This window comes from Cervus canadensis, chromosome 5, assembly GCF_019320065.1.
Source record: "Cervus canadensis isolate Bull #8, Minnesota chromosome 5, ASM1932006v1, whole genome shotgun sequence".
NCBI classification, from domain to species: Eukaryota; Metazoa; Chordata; class Mammalia; order Artiodactyla; family Cervidae; genus Cervus; species Cervus canadensis.
Window position 1 is genome coordinate 5,118,995 of NC_057390.1, and position 17,594 is coordinate 5,136,588.

Genomic DNA, 17,594 nt, shown 5'->3' on the forward strand with positions numbered 1-17,594 from the left:
CCCACTCACATCTTCCCTCTAGTGTCTCCAGGCCAACCATTTCTGACCCACCAACCTGCCTCCTGTTTCTTGAGCTGCTCAGACTGGAAGGAGGAAGCGAATGGTTTCACGACCCTTCATTCTGATTCCTCTGGGCCCCCTGCTCTTCCATCAGACTTGCACTCTGCATTCCAGTACTAGTTACATCCCACCCCTTGTTCACGCTGGCCCTCGACCTGAGCAGGTAAACATGGCTGTAGAAACACACAACCAATTCGTGTCTTACTTTAAGCTGTATGGCAAAGTGAATTAGCTATACATATACATATATCCCCTCATTTTTAGATTTCCTTCCCATTTAGATCCCCACAGAGCACTGAACAGAGTTCCCTGTGCTATACAGTTGGTCCTCATTACTTACCTAGTTTATACACAGTATCAAGAGTGTCTATGTGTCAGTTCCAATCTCCCAATTCATCCCTGCTCCCAGTATCCATAAATTTGTTCTCTACATCTGTCTCTATTTCTGCTTTGCAAATAAGTTCACTTGTTCTATTAATCTCCAATAAAAAAATTTTTTTTAAATATGACCACGCATACCCAGTGGGCTCACAATACTAAATTTCCCTGCTGTTCACGCTTCCTCTATCCTAGAGAACATTTCCCACCTTCTCTCTTCTCAAAATCTCATTGCTTTCTCCCTCCCCACACCCTGAGGAAATGATGTTGCATTTATTACATCAAGAAAAGCAACAAAAAGAGAATGTCCCAGGCTCCCACCACCAGCTCCACCTGTCCACATGCACATGGACTTGTCTTTCTGCTTGAGATTGTCCTGTCCAAGCCCCTGAGAAATGGAAACACCCCTCCATGCATGGAGTCCCTGCCGTCTTTTGTCCACAGTTGGACATTGTTCCAGCCATTGTTCTTGCTCCCACTGTAGACTTCTCCCTCCACAGTGGAGCATTCTCATCAACATGTGACAGGCTGACATACTTACAAAGCCAAAGACAAAGACCTTTCCCTGACCCCCTATTCCCCTCCGGCTACAGAAACCTTCTTCAGAGCCTCTTTCCAGCTCCTGGAGGGCTGTATTCATTGTCTCCACCTCCTCCCTCTCACTAGGTTCAACTCAATTCTGTCAGGCTTTTGTTCACTCCTTCAATAGGCTTTTGTTGAGGTCACCCTTGCCCCCAGTTGGGAAATCTAACAGCTCTTTCTCTGTGTGCTTCCTCCTCTTTTCTCAGTGGTTTGATGGGTTGCTTGTTCCCTGCTTCTGGAAACTCTTTCTTGGCTTGGCTCCCTGACCCCATGCTCTCCTGATGCTCCCCCCCCCGCCCCGCCCCCGCACTGGCTGCTTCTGTTCAGTCCTCTCACTGGATCCTTCTTCTCTTCCTAGATTCAAAGCTTTGGGTTTCGCCAGGACTCGGTTCTCAGTCCTCTTCTCTACACTCTCTTCTTGAGTGATCTCAGCAGGGGGCATGGTTATAAGACAAATGCCGTAAGTATGGTAAAGGTTTTGGAAACAAAACTTCCCCCCTTTGACTCTTTCCTAAATCCATGGCCTGTGGTCTGGATTCTCAAATCTAACATAAACTAGCCCAGTACTCTGGCTACCCCAGCCCCAATCTTTCCCTCCAGTGTTTTTGGTTTTTTGTTTGGCTGCATCAGGTCTTCTCTGCGGCATACAGGATCTTTAGTTGCAGCACGCGGGATCTAGTTCCCTGACCAGGGATCGAACCTGGTTCCCCTGCGTTGGGAGCACACGGTCTTAGCCACTGGACCACCAGGGAAGTCTCCCCCCACACATACACACACACTCCAGTGCTCTTATCCAGGTATCACTGGGCCCTGCCCCATGCATCCACTTCCCTGATACCTGGCATGAAATCCAGTGTTACATTCTGTCATCCCCTCCCGCTCCCATCAAGCCACCTTCATGCTCTGCCAGATGCAGCAATGGCCTCATAGACCTCTCTACTCCACTTCCCACCATTGTCAGTTCTCCCCAGAGAATAAAAGCTACTGTCCAACAAGGATTTCAGATCATGTTATTTCTGTCAACCTTCCTGTGGCTCCACGTCGTGATGGAGACTAGACTCCAGAGTCTCCATGCATTCAGGTCCCTCCCCGGCTTCCCAGTTACTCTCCTCCTCCTCATGCTCCAGCCACACTGGCCTTCTGCTGTGCTGCTAGCGTGCCAAGCATGATCCTGCCTGGGCGTCTACATCTGCTGTTTCCTCTGCTTGGAACCCTGGCCCCAGATCTCCGTGGGGGTCACTTCTCATGTCCTTGGGTTCTCCACTCAGCTAGCTCCCTGGAGAAGCCTTCTTCATGGCTCCTTCAAAAGGAGCAGCCTCCCCACTCCATGTCACTCTGACCCTCTTTTACTTGCTTTCATAGAACTTACCGGCCACTGTGTTTTACTGTCCTGTCGCTAGTGATGAGCTTGTTACTGAAGCTGTGTCGCTGCAGCCAAGAGCGGTACTTGGCACATCATGCTCTTGGAGGATGGGAATTTAAAGGGACAGCAGCTTTCAGGCTTGGTTGTAACATGGAAGACTTTGCCCCCTCTCCCATGCAGGTTGAAGATACTGTGAAGAGACCCTTGGCTCAGCCTTCTCCAGACTCAGAAGAGTCTCTTCTCCCCATCTGACCCTGGGGTCCTGCCTCGCCCTCTGGTAAACCCCCAGGAGCCTCTCTGCCTTCTAAGCAGATCAAAGTCTGAAAACCCCACAGCTGCATCTCCTGCTGGTTCTGAAACCCCCTCAAGAGAGAGGAGGTTCTCCTTCTCACTCCCCATGATTTGGTGGCACAGGCTAGGTTTTTAGGGCTGTTTCACCTAATTTGATTAGCTTCTCATCTAAGTCTAATTAAGTTGTATTTATGAATTCAGTAAAAATAAAGAAACCCCACAAATAGCAATTCTTCTCCTCTTTCTCTTTTAGGTATTAACATGCATTTTTAATTTTTTTTAACTTTTACTTTGTGTTGGGATATAGCTGATTAACAATGCTGTGATAGCTTCAGATGGACAGCAAAGGGACTCAGCCACACATTTATATGTATCCATTCTCCCCTAAAGTCCTGTCCCACCCAGGCTGCCACGTGACATTGAGCAGAGTTCCCTGTGTTCTACAGTAGGCCCTTGTTGGTTATCCATTTTAAATACAGCAGTGTGGACATATACATCCCAAACTCCCTAACTATCTCTTATCCCCATTCTTCCCCTCCCCAGTAACCATAACTTCATTCTCTAAGTCTGTAAGTCTGTTTCTGTTTTGTTAAATAAGTCCATTTGTCTCATTTCTCTTTCTTTTCTTTTCTCTTTTAAATCAGTGTAAGAAATGACACCTATTTCAATTTTCCAGGTCAAATCTACTCTGACTTCTGGCTAGAGGGACTTTGACCTCTTTCCTGCACTTGCCCTCCTCAGGTTGGAGGAGAATCCTTGGAATTTTCCAGAAGCGCAGAGAGCAGCCGGGGCCACGGTGTTGGTCATGGTCCTCACTGGTGACCTGGCCCTCCCTGTAGGACAGGAGCTGATGCCTGGCAGAGAGGTCCCCAAATAACCACAGACCAGGGAGACCTGAGGCCTCACAGCTGCTTCCAACCCCACAGAGCTATTCTCTGGAGTCTCAGCAGGCAGCCCCCAGCCCTGCTGTTACAAAGGTATGCAGGGGGGGTCAGGCTGCTAACTGCTCCAAAGCCAATAAGCAGGCTGGGTTGGTGGAAAGGAAAACTTGCTTTATTTCAGATGCTGGCAACTGACGGGAAGGGGGGTGGGGTGGGGCGGAGGGTGGTGGATATCTGTCCAAAGGCTGACTCCCCCCTTGACAAACAGGAAAGAAAGCAACTGATGGGAAGGGGGGTGGGGTGGGGCGGAGGGTGGTGGATATCTGTCCAAAGGCTGACTCCCCCCTTGACAAACAGGAAAGAAAGCAACTGATGGGAAGGGGGGTGGGGTGGGGCGGAGGGTGGTGGATATCTGTCCAAAGGCTGACTCCCCCCTTGACAAACAGGAAAGAAAGAAAGAAAATGAAATCGTTCAATCGTGTCTGACTCTTTGTGACCCTGTGGGCTGTAGCCCACCAGGTCCTCCGTCCATGGGATTCTCCAGGCAATAATACTGGAGTGGATTGCCATTTCCTTCTCCAGGGGATCTTCCCGACCCAGGGATCGAACCCAGGTCTCCCACATTGCAAGCAGACACCTTACCCTCTGAGCCACCAGGGAAGCCCTTGACAAGCAGGGGGTGAGAACTTTTATAGACAGAGTTGGTTGGGGGGTACATGCTGAAACAGTGCAGTCATCTCTCACCGTCATCTTCAAATTGGTCATCAGTGGTCTGACTAGCATCATCTTGATTATTTTAGGTGCAGTTAATCTTTAGTTCCAGGGTCCATTTGCTCCCTTTTCTTTGTGGTCGATTCTCGGAACTGTGGCAGCTCAAGTCCTCGGTACAGTTAACTTCTCCACCTGGGGTTTTAGTATCTATAAGACAGCTCACAGGCTATGGCTCAGAATATTACCTACAGACCTTGAGAAAGAACTAAAGGTCCTTGACTGTGCTTAATTATTATTATTGTTTAGTCTCCTTTGACTGTTTTCCTTTGTTTCAGCATTTCTCACTTCTCTGATTAAACTTATTCTTTGACTGAAGTTTTCCACAGGCAAAAGGCAGGCAGAGAACGTGGTGGGGGTGGGGGCAAGGACCACGCGGTCCTGTTCCATCTCAGTGCTGCATCCGGACACAAGAGCAGTCTTCAGCACTCCTTGGTTTTAGGTTGTTTGCATAGGCTACTGAGGCATTAGAGCCACCTCAGCCCAATGGCGTCTTGCTTAAATATTGTACCATTAGGCCCTATTTGTTTATTTTTGCTTTTCATTACTCTAAGAGGTGAGTTCAAGAAATCTTGCTGTGATTTATGTCAAAGAATGTTCTTCCTATGTTTTCCTCTAAGAGTTTCATAGTGTGGTCCTTAATCTATTTTGAGTTTATTTTTGTGTATGGTGTTAGAGAGGGCTTTCCACGTGGCTCAGTGGTAAAGAACCTGCCTGCCAACACAGCAGATGTGGGTTCAATTCCTGGGGCGGGAAGCTACCCTGGAGAAGGAAACGGCTACCCACCCCAGTATTTCTGCCTGGGAATTTCCATGGACAGAGGAGCCTAGCGATCTACAGTCTTTGGTCTCGCAAAGAGTTGGACATGACTGAGTGACTAAACAACAATGATGTTAGAGAGTGTTCTTTTTTTTTTTTTTTTTTTTGAGAGTGTTCTAAATTCATTCTTTTACATGTAGCTGTCCAAACCTGCTGTATAGCGTAGGGAGCTCAGCTCAGAGCTCTGTGGTGACCTAGAGGGGTAGGATGTGGAGGGTGGGAGGAAGGTCCAAAAGGGAGGGGATGTATGTATATATATATAACTGATTCACTTTGTTGTACAACAGAAACTAACACAACACTGAAAAGTAACTCTACCCCAATTTTAAAACTATATCATCACAAATACACATGCGTGTATCCTAACACACCCACACACACACCTTAAGGCTTTCTTCACATAACAAAAATGTGGGTAACTGAGGTTCTCTTAGAAACCTAGGGATCCTCACCTATCCAGCATCCTTCCCTCCTTGATGCACACACAATTCTATCGCCTGCCTGGAACCAGAACACCTGGGGACATATTCCAGCTTGAATGCTCACTGCCAGAGTAACCCTGGGCAAGCTGCTTAGCTTCTCTGGTTCCTCATCTGCAAAATAGGTGCAATAATAATAGTAGCTGCCTCATGAAGGCACTGTTGAGTATTGAGTGAATGCTTAGGGCAGTCCTCGGTGCTTAATTCTGTAAGTATTAGCTACTATCACTAATTGGATGGATTTTTACCTTTCATCCTCCAAAGATAGATTTCGAAGATATGCTCAACATAATACGATGGAAAATAAGAAAATGAGAAATTGCAGACTAAGGGAACATGAGAGAAAGGAACATACAAAGCATCTGTGCCAAGGAAGACAGAGAACTCTGGTGGGTGAGCATAGGCACTGAGGAAGAGGCAGTTAACTATTAAGGAGTGTTTAATGCATCAACTTATAATATAAGAATGCATTATATTCTTTGCAGCCAAAGATGGAGAAGCTCTATACAGGCAGCAAAAACAAGACCAGGAGCTGACTGTGGCTCAGATCATGAACTCCTTATTGCCAAATTCAGACTTACTGAAGAAAGTAGGGAAAACCACTAGACCATTCAGGTATGACCTAAATCAAATCCCTTATGACTATACAGTGGAAGTGAGAAATAGACTTAAGGGACTAGATCTGATAGACAGAGTGCCTGATGAAATATGGATGGAGGTTCATGACATTGTACAGGAGACAGGGATCAAGACCATCCCCATGGAAAAGAAATGCAAAAAGGCAAAATGATTGTCTGAGGAGGCCTTACAAATAGCTGTGAAAAGAAGAGAAGCAAAAAGCAAAGGAGAAAAGGAAAGATATTCCCATTTGAATGCAGAGTTCCAAAAATACCAGGAGAGATAGAAAGGCCTTCCTCAGTGATCAATGCAAAGAAATAGAGAAAAACAATAGAATGGGAAAGACTAGAGATCGCTTCAAGAAAATTAGAGATACCAAGGGAACATTTCATGCAAAGATGGGCTCAATAAAGGACAGAAATGGTATGGACCTAACAGAAGCAGAAGACATTAAGAAGAGGTGGCAAGAATACACAGAAGAACTATACAAAAAAGATCTTCATGACCCAGATAATCATGATGGTGTGATCACTCACCTAGAGCCAGACATCCTGGAATGTGAAGTCAAGTGGGCCTTGGAAAGCATCACTATGAACAAAGCTAGTGGAGGTGATGGAATTCCAGTGAGCTATTTCAAATCCTGAAAGATGATGCTGTGAAAGTGCTGCACTCAATATGCCAGCAAATTTGGAAAACTCAGCAGTGGCCACAGGACAGGAAAAGGTCAGTTTTCATTCCAAACCCTAAGAAAGGCAATCCCAAAGAATGCTTAAACTACGGCACGATTGCACTCATCTCACAGGCTAGTAAAGTAATGCTCAAAGTTCTCCAAGCCAGGCTTCAGCAATACGTGAACCGTGAACTTCCAGATGTTCAAGCTGGTTTTAGAAAAGGCAGAGGAACCAGAGATCAAATTACCAACATCCGCTGGATCATCACAAAAGCAAGAGAGTTCCAGAAAAGCATCTATTTCTGCTTTATTGACTATGCTAAAGCCTTTGACTGTGTGGATCACAATAAACTGTGGAAAATTCTGAAAGAGATGGGCATACCAGACCACCTGATCTGCCTCTTGAGAAACCTGTATGCAGGTCAGGAAGCAACAGCTAGAACTGGACATGGAACAACAGACTGGTTCCAAATAGGAAAAGGAGTATGTATATTGTCCCCCTGCTTATTTAACTTATATGCAGAGTACATCATGAGAAATGCTGGGCTGGATGAAACACAAGCTGGAATCAAGATTGCCAGGAGAAATATCAATAACCTCAGATATGCAGATGACACCACCCTTATGGCAGAAAGTGAAGAGGAACTAAAGAGCCTCTTGATGAAAGTGAAAGAGGAGAGTGAAAAAGTTGGCTTAAAGCTTAACATTCAGAAAACTAAGATCATGACATCTGGTCCCATCACTTCATGGCAAATAGATGGGGAAACAGTGGCAACAGTGGTTGACTTCATTTTTTTTGGCTCCAAAATCACTGCAGATGGTGACTGCAGCCATGAAATTAAGACACTTACTCCTTGGAAGCAAATTTATGACCAACCTAGATAGCATATTAAAAAGCAGAGACATCACTTTGCCAACAAAGGTCCATGTAGTGAAGGCTATGGTTTTTTCAGTAGTCATGTATGAATGTGAGAGTTGGACTATAAAGAAAGCTGAGTGTTGAAGAATTGATGCTTTCGAACTGTGGTGTTGGAGAAGACTCTTGAGAGTCCCTTGGACTGCAAGGAGATCCAACCAGTCCATCCTAAAGGAGATCAGTCCCGAGTGTTCACTGGAAGGACTGATGTTGAAGCTGAAACTCCAATACTTTGGCCACCTCATGTGAAGAGCTGACTCATTTGAAAAGACCCTGATGTTGGGAAAGATTGAAGGCAGGAGGAGAAGGGGACCACAGAGGATGAGATGGTTGGATGGCATCACTGACTCAATGGAGAAGAGTTTGAGTAAACTCTGGGAGTTGGTGATGGACAGGGAGGCCTGGCATGCTGTGGTCCATGGGGTCAGAAGAGTTGGACGCAACTGAGAGACTGAACTGAACTGAGTGCATCCACTGTTCAAGATAAACATGAAGGTAACCTAGCTGTTTCCCCTGTGCCAGTCATCTCAGATGAGGCTTTTAAATTGATGGAATTTCATAGTTCCTGCAGGCACTTTCAATAAACCGTGTTTCTTGTTTTGCTTTGCAATTTCATTTTACTGGGAAAATTACTTAAATTTCTCTATTTGTCCTCACACTTGTTCATACTCAATAAGGAAAAGTGTTCAGCTGCCTTTGTGAAGGAAGGAAGCGAACTAATCACATCAACATTTGAAATTTTTCTCAATATTCTTACAGCTAATTTCTATGCTTCTCAAAATAAAGTAAGTCTAGGAGATTAAGATAAAATTTGCTCATTTTCAAAACAAACATTTGTCACCTCTAACTTCTGTTTAAGAGAAGCTAGCTGTGCTGAGTGGTTCAGTCGTGTCTGACTCTTTGCCACTCCATGGACTGTAGCCTACCGCCACCCTCACCCCCTGCCCCAGGCTCCTCTGTCCATGGAATTCTCCAGGCAAGAATACTAGAATGGGTTGCCATGCCCTCCTCCAGGGCATCTTCCCAACCCAGGGATCAAACCCAGGTCTCCCACATTGCAGGTGGATTCTTCACATCTAAGCCACAAGGGAAGCCCTAAATGAAGTTAAGGGAGCCAGATTTGGAATTCTCCATGTCTCTATTCTGAACATTTGTGTCCAGCGGCCAGGGGTCTGAGGCAGGCAGAGCCTTGAGTCAAGTGTTGAAGCTTGTTGCCTCTAGTCCACTCTGTGGTCCATGGAACACGGGGCAGAGGGGCCGTGGGCAGCCGCAGTGCTCCGTGGAATGGTGGAGTCTGAGCCAAGGTCAGCGGCATCAGTCAAAGGGTGTGTGAACTCAGGGGAGTTGATACCAAGGGAGGATCCAGTGATTTGAAGGAAGGAAGACTGTCCTTCCTGAGTCAATACGCCAATGACAACAGCAGATTTTTCTGTGATGTCCCTGGACAATGACCTGGGAACACCCAAAGATATGGTATAAGTGTGACCGAACAGAATAGACAGACATAAGCAAACCCATAATGGGGTCATTTCCCCACAAATCTTTAGACCTTTTGTAGAAAACAAAATCTGGAAATGTAGGGTAAAAGAAGAAGCATCGCATGCTATCTTTCATCTTTGTATAACAAATCATCTAATCAATAGCTAATTGATTAGAACATTTCAATATTCATTTAGAAACGTAATGAACATTTATTGAACTCAACATTTATCAAGTTTTTACCATGTTCTGTTCAGTGGAAGATGCTAAACGTCCAAAGATGAATAAAACAGAATGTCTACTTTTAAGGTGCTTGCTATTGAATAGGCAGTCAGGTAAATGAGTGAGTTTGATCAAGTGTTGTAAATGTTATATGTTAGCACTTACAGGGTGGTAGCATAGTAATAACACAGTAACAGTAAGAGGCCAGTGATTCTTTTTTTCCCCAGGACAAGTCCAGAGAAACATGAGATTTCATGCTCAGCCTCAGAGAGGATTTTTCAGGGTCATGCTGAGGTACCAGTTCTTTCCAGAAAAGATCAATTCTTTCCAGAGGCAATCTAGAAGGGCTGCAGGGCAGCCTGGCCCCAAGCACTTCCCTGTCCTTCCCTTTGAGATCTCTCTTGGTGGAGTGTTTGCCACAGGGACTTATATATCTTCCTGATAAATCCAGTGCAGCCCCCAAACCCTGTGAGGAATATGGCTGTAGGCTTTCAAAGAGCAGTCACCAACCAGCATCATCTGTGCCATCTGAGAACTTGTTTGAAATGCAAATTCCAAGCCTGCAGAGCAGTCTTAGAAACGGGCATTTTAACCAGCCCACCAGGGGATTCTGGGCACATCATATGCCCAGGCCCTCTGGGGCTTCCCAGGTGGCTCAGTGGTAAAGAATCTGCCTGCCAATGCTCAAGTTCGATCCCTAGGTTGGGAAGCTTCCCTGGAGTAGGAAGTGGCAACTCATTACAGTATTCTTGTATTCTTGCCTGAAAAATTCCCTGGACAAAGGAACCTTGTAGGCTATAGTCCATGGGGATCTCAAAGAGTCCAACACAACTGAGTACACACACCCACATGCCCAGGGTCTCTACTTTCATTCCCTTCAAACTTATATTCAGGAATGATCTCGTGGACTTCCTTTAAACTGGAAACTGGTCCATCATCCCTTCCTCCAGGAGTATCTGCCTTTGATAACAATAGTTAATACTGATTGAGTTTGATGTGCCATGGGTGTTTCCTGTGTGCTAATTTCTTTAATCCTCACAAAAGGCAAAGATTCTATCAGTGCATTCTACAGATGAGAAAACTGAGGTACAGAGACATTCAATCACTTGCTAAAGGTATCACAGCTAGAAAGTAGCCTAGCTGGAATTTACCAGTCTGGCTCCACAGCGCATATGCTTAACCTCCACCCTGCTTGTATACATGCTAAGTCACTTCAGTCGTGTCTGACTTTTTGTGACCTGATGGACTGTAGCCTACCAGGCTCCTCTGTCCATGGAATTCTCCAGGCAAGAAGACTGGAGTGGGTTGCCATGCCCTCCTCCAGGGGATCTTTCTGACCCAAGGACTGAACCTGTATCTCCTGCAACTCTTGCATTGCAGACGGAATCTTTACCACTGAGCCACCAGGGAAGCCCTAACCTCCACCCTACTTTGCTTCTATTTTTTTTTTTTATAATTTATAGGATTAAATTAGCCATTCTCCACGACACATACAGATACTTGACATAATAAAATTGATTTCATTGTACTTTCAAAATTATTGACTATTTTGACTTTGTGCTTTATAACCTGTCAGTTGAAGCGTACTGAACACAGTTTTGATGTCTGAGAAAATTTCAGAGACACAGGTTTAAATATAGCTCGGATTTGAAGGGAGAACAATGACAGAAATCACTGGAATGGATTTCTTTTCTTTCTAATGTACCAAATAATGCATTTTACCAACTATTCATGTAATAGCAACCATGTGAAATAGTAGATATTTTCCTTTTATTGGGTTACTGCTTAATGTCTCACAGTGGAAGACAGAAGAGAGGGGGTTGGGAGGAATACATCAAGGCCTCCTGAAACCAAGTCCAGGGTTATTCTTAGCAATGGTTCTGTCACTGAAATTCTCCATGAAATCTGTTATTGGCTCACATTTATATAAGAAAAGAGGCAAGCCTTGTCTGGGTTTTTTGGGTAGGGGGAGAATCTAGAATCCATTTTGTAATAATGAACACAGGTTCCTTTGTCGCGGCAAGTGCTTTTTGAAGCCTCACGAGTGCATTCAAGTCCATTACTGAGCCCTGAGAAATGAGTGACTTAAAATATCAAGATGAGTCATGGTAGGATGGAGGAAAAGAAGGTAGAGATTCAGAAATCATTATTGTAAGTCAGTCTCAAAATATGGTTCAGATTCTCCCATATTTAACTCCTCCCCAGCACTAATCCCTTATTAACTGACCCCTCTGGACTCCCAAGGCTTCCCTGGTGACTCAGCTGTAAATAATCCACTTGCCATTTCAGGAGACACAGCATTGATCCCTGGTCCAGGAAGATCTCCTGCAGAAGGAAATGGCAGCCCACTGCAGTATTCTTGCCTGGGAAATCCCATGGACAGAGGAGCCTGGTGGGCTACAGTCCATGGGGTCACAAAGAGTTGGATGCAACCAAGCAGCTGACACTTTCACCTTCACCTTCTGGACTCCCAAGGACTCACAGTCCTTGGGGATGAACAAGCAGTGCTGGGTCCTGGCTGCTCCCTAGGCAGTGGTCATGCTGGTGGCAGGGGGGTAGTCCTGTTTCTACCTGTCTAGGGATTGGTGCTTCAAGCCCAGAGAAGGCCAGAAGGAAGTAAGCTCCTCTTGTTCTAAAGAGCTGATCAGTTGGGCTCAGGCCCCTCTCTTGGACTTTCTAAGATGTAGGTTACCTGTCTTTGGGCTTCACATGTGGCGCAGTGGTGAAGAATCTGCCTGCCAATGCAGGAGATGCAAGAGATACCAGTTCTATCCCAGGCTCGGGAAGATCCCTGGGAGGAGGGCATGGCAACCCAGTATTCTTACCTGAGAAATCCCGTGGGCAGAGGAGCCTGGCAGGCTACAGTCCGTGGGGTCTTAAAAGAGCTGGACACGACTGAGCACACACACACAAATGTATTTGCATTTTATTACCTAGTTAGCTGTCTGCTGATGACAAGCGGTTTGCCCCCATGCCACCGTGAGTAGGGAACTGGAGCAGCCTGCCCTGCCATCCTTTGGTTGCCAAGGAAACACGTTTTCCAGAAGTCTAGAAATAGCCAAGCGTGGACCCTTGTGCCTGATGCTCTCAGAGATGGCTGGTGCCCCGTGAGGGGTCTCTGGCACTTGAGAGGCACTGAGGCTTCTACCGAGGTGAAGAGATTGGCTCCCAGGGCGCTGGGCAGGAACACTGCTCACACAGACCTCTGAGGAGCTCCCTGGGGGACCCCTTCCTGAAGAGACCAAGACCAGGCCACTGTGGCAAGAAAAGCAGCAGAGACACCAACTGCTGGTTATTCGGCAAAAAACGGTTTCCCTTCTGTCCTCCACGGCCATTGCCAAACCCAGCCCAGAAGGGGTGAGGTGCTGCTAGGGAGGAAGGGTGGTAGCCTAGCAGTGGGCTCCCTGCCTCGCTTCCCAGCGTGTCTCCTCACTCCCGCACTGGGTGCAGGAAGGGATTGTGGGCTGCACTGTATCCCCCGCCACATTCATATGTTGAAGTCGTAATCCCCAGCACCTCAGAACGTGACAGCGTCTGAGGATGTAACTAAGAGTTAATCGTATACGTGTGCGTGTGTGCTCAGCTGTGTCCAACTCTTTTTGACCCCATGGACGGTAGCCCACCAGGCTCTTCTGTCCATGGGATTGTCCAGGCAAGAATACTGGAGTGGGTTGCCATTTCCTCCTCCAGGGGATCTTCCTGACTCAGGGATCAAACCCATGTCTCCTGGTTTGTTTATCATTGGCATGTAGATTCTTTATCATTGTGCTATCTGGAAAGCCCAATCCTACGTGACAAGCATCCTTATAAGAAGACGGTGTTTGCTGTTATATTTTAAATGGATAACCAACAAAGTGAAAGTGAAGTTGCTCAGTCGTGTCCGACTCTTTGCAACCCAGTGGACTGTAGCCCACCAGGCTCCTCCACCCATGGGATTTTCCAAGCAAGAATACCAGAGTGGGTTGCCATTTCCTTCTCCGAGGGATAAAGCCCAATCCTACGTGACAAGCATCCTTATAAGAAGACGGTGTTTGCTGTTATATTTTAAATGGATAACCAACAAAGTGAAAGTGAAGTTGCTCAGTCGTGTCCGACTCTTTGCAACCCAGTGGACTGTAGCCCACCAGGCTCCTCCACCCATGGGATTTTCCAAGCAAGAATACCAGAGTGGGTTGCCATTTCCTTCTCCGAGGGATCTTCCTGACCCAGGGATTGAACCCAGGTCTCCCGCATTGTAGGCGGACATTTTACCATCTGAGCCACCAGGGAAAACCAACAAGGACCTGCTATACAGCACATGGAACTTTTTGCTCAGTGTTACGTGGCAGCCTGGATGGAGAGGACTTTGGAGGAGAATTGATACATGCGTGTGGATGGATGAGTCCCTTTACTGTCACCTAAAGCCATCACAATGTTATTAATCGGCTATGAAAAAGAAAAAGGTGAAAATGTTAATCCCTCAGTTCACTTCAGTTCAGTTCAGTAGCTCAGTCGTGTTTGACTCTGCAACCCCATGAATCACAGCACGCCAGGCCTCCCTGTCTATCACTAACTCCCAGACTTTACTCAAACCTATGTCCATCAAGTGGTGATGCCATCCAAACATCTCATCCTCTGTTGTCCCCTTCTCCTCCTGACCCCAATCCCTCCCAGCATCAGGGGCTTTTCCAATGAGTCAACTCTTTGCATGAGGTGGCCAAAGTATTAGAGTTTCAGCTTCAGCATCAGTCCTTCCAATGAACACCCAGGACTGATCTCCTTTAGGATGGACTGGTTGGATCCCCTTGCAGTTAAAGGGACTCTCGAGAGTCTTCTCCAAAACCACACTTCAAAAGCATCAATTTTTCAGCGCTCAGTTTTCTTCACAGTCCAACTCTCACATCCATACATGACCACTCGAAAATCCATAGCCTTGACCAGACGGACCTTTGTTGGTAAAGTAATGTCTCTGCTTTTTAATATGCTATCTAGTTTGGTCATAACTTTCCTTCCAAGGGGTAAGTGTCTTTTAATTTCATGGCTGCAATCACCATCTGCAGTGATTTTGGAGCCAAAAAAAATAAAGTCTGACACTGTTTCCACTGTCTCCCCATCTATTTGCCATGAACTGATGGGACCAGATGTCATGATCTTAGTTTTCTGAATGTTGAGCTTTAAGCCAACTTTTTCACTCTCCTCTTTCACTTTCATCAAGAGGCTCTTTAGTTCCTCTTCACTTTCTGCCATAAGGGTGGTGTCATCTGCATATCTGAAGTTATTGATATTTCTCCTGGCAATCTTGATTCCAGCTTGTGCTTCTTCCAGCCCAGCGTTTCTCACGATGTGCTCTGCATATAAGTTAAATAAGCATGGGGACAATATACAGCCTTGATATACTCCTTTTCCTATTTGGAACCAGTCTTTTGTTCCATGTCCAGTTATAACTGTTGCTTCCTGACCTGCATATAGGTTTCTCAAGAGGCAGATCAGGTGGTCTGGTATTCCCATCTCTTTCAGAATTTTCCACAGTTTATTGTGATCCACACAGTCAAAGGCTTTGGCATAGTCAATAAAGCAGAAGTAGATGTTTTCTGGAACTCTCTTGGTTTTTCGATGATCCAGCAGATGTTTGCAATTTGATCTCTGGTTCCTCTGCCTTTTGTAAAACCAGCCTGAACATCTGGAAGTTCACGGTTCATGTAGTGTTGAAGCCTGGCTTGGAGAATTTTGAGCATTACTTTACTAGCGTGTGAGATGAGTGCAATTGTGCGGTAGTTTGAGCATTCTTTGGGATTGCCTTTCTTAGGGATTGGAATGAAAACTGACCTTTTCCTGTCCTGTGGCCACTGCTGAGTTTTCCAAATTTGCTGGCATATTGAGTGCAGCACTTTCACAGCATCATCTTTCAGGATTTGAAATAGCTCACTGGAATTCCATCACCTCCACTAGCTTTGTTCATAGTGATGCTTTCCAAGGCCCACTTGACTTTACATTCCAGGATGTCTGGCTCTAGGTGAGTGATCACACCATCGTGATTATCTGGGTCATGAAGATCTTTTTTGTATAGTTCTTCTGTGTATTCTTATCACCTCTTAATATCTTCTGCTTCTGTTAGGTCCATACCATTTCTGTCCTTTATCAAACCCATCTTTGCCTGAAATGTTCCCTTAGTATCTCTAATTTTCTTGAAGAGATCTCTAGTCTTTCCCATTCTATTGTTTTCCTCTATTTCTTTGCACTGATCACTGAGGAAGGCTTTCTTATCTCTCCTGGCTATTCTTTGGAACTCTGCATTCAAATGGGAATATCTTTCCTTTTCTCCTTTGCTTTTTGCTTCTCTTCTTTTCACAGCTATTTGCAAGGCCTCCTCAGACAATCATTTTGCCTTTTTGCATTTCCTTTCCATGGGGATGGTCTTGATCCCTGTCTCCTGTACAATGTCATGAACCTCCATCCATATTTCATCAGGCACTCTGTCTATCAGATCTAGTCCCTTAAGTCTATTTCTCACTTCCACTGTATAGTCATAAGGGATTTGATTTAGGTCATACCTGAATGGTCTGGTGGTTTTCCCTACTTTCTTCAGTAAGTCTGAATTTGGCAATAAGGAGTTCATGATCTGAGCCATAGTCAGCTCCTGGTCTTGTTTTTCCTGACTGTATAGAGCTTCTCCATCCTTGGCTGCAAAGAACATAATCAATCTGATTTCGGTGTTGACCATCTGGTGATGTCCTTGTGTAGAGTCTTCTCTTGTGTTGTTGGAGTGTCCGGCCACAGGCCGGCCTCAGTGACTGGGGGCGGCGGGCCAGGGGCCGTGGCACTGCCGGGCTGTGGGCGCGGGGCAGGCGGCGGGCGGCGGGCTGCCTTCCTCGTGCCCGGAGCTCGTCTGGAGCCAGCAGCCACCCGGGGAACGTCCTCTCTTGCTCCTGCCGGCGAGCAAGATGACGTGCAAGGTGATTCCGACCATCAGTGAAGCAGAAGGCCCCCCGGGAGGAAGTGGGAGCCAAGGGTCCAGCTCCCCTTCGCAGCTAGATGCAGATTCACATTTTGAACAGTTGATGATCTCCATCCTGGAAGAGAGGGACCGTCTTCTCAACATACTGAGAGACCCAAGAAACACTGGCATTAACCCAGGGGGACCTGCACGAGGTTGGTCCGAAAGAGATTCCTTGCATAGGCAGCTTAGTACCACGCTTCCCCAGGGCTGGATGACTTTCCCCTGAAGGTTTTTGTCTAAAGGCCTTTTTGGGGGGATGCTGCTATTTTGGATGTGTATTTTGCCATCATTACTTGGCAATGGTGGTTCTGTTATTTGTAAGTCATGTACAGATAAAGTTCCTGAGGGATTAAACTTCTTAGCTAGAGCAAACTGTGGTGTGCTGTCAAGTCCTGTGAAGACACCTTATCGGTCCTGTTCATCTCTTTTGGGGGCGGGGGGGGGCGGGCAGCAGAAGGAGCCGCCTAGATTTGGAGGAGCGCTGCAGAGTTTTGGAAAAAAGGGACCACCAAGTAACCAATCTCTGTGGGGCCTTCCATTTTGTTGCTGTAAGCCTTTCCCCTCCTAATCCTGTGACTCCATGGGTTGTATCAAGTATTTCCAGTTTCCTGATGCAGTGTCCTGGACAAATGGAATGGATCTCCCAGGAAGAATACATTTACAGTCTGCCTTTCTCAGCAGCCAGGCGCTTTGTAAGTCAAGTTTGTTTCAGGGGATAGAAGACTGAGGATGGGTTCCTTCGGCACTTTCTCTTTAGCAGCTGAAAATTATAAAGCTCGCAGTCACAATAAGGTTTTTCATCTAAGGGTATTGGCGTTTGGAGCCGTGTCTCCAGGCCTCTTCTTCTGGCGCTGAGTGAGGATTAATGATAGGTGCAGGGAGGGGTCAGCTGAAGACTGTGAGGTGGGTGGCGCAGAGTATAGCACGAGACTCGGAGTTTCCTTGGGTGTTTATGGCTGCAGAGGTGCCTTTTGACTTACTCATAACAGGTGCCTTGATGGGGCTGTCAGGTAGACCTGAATAAGCATGCATGCATTCTCTCGTGATGGGTCTGCAGTGGTAAATTAGTAAATGAATAATTACCAGCCTTAA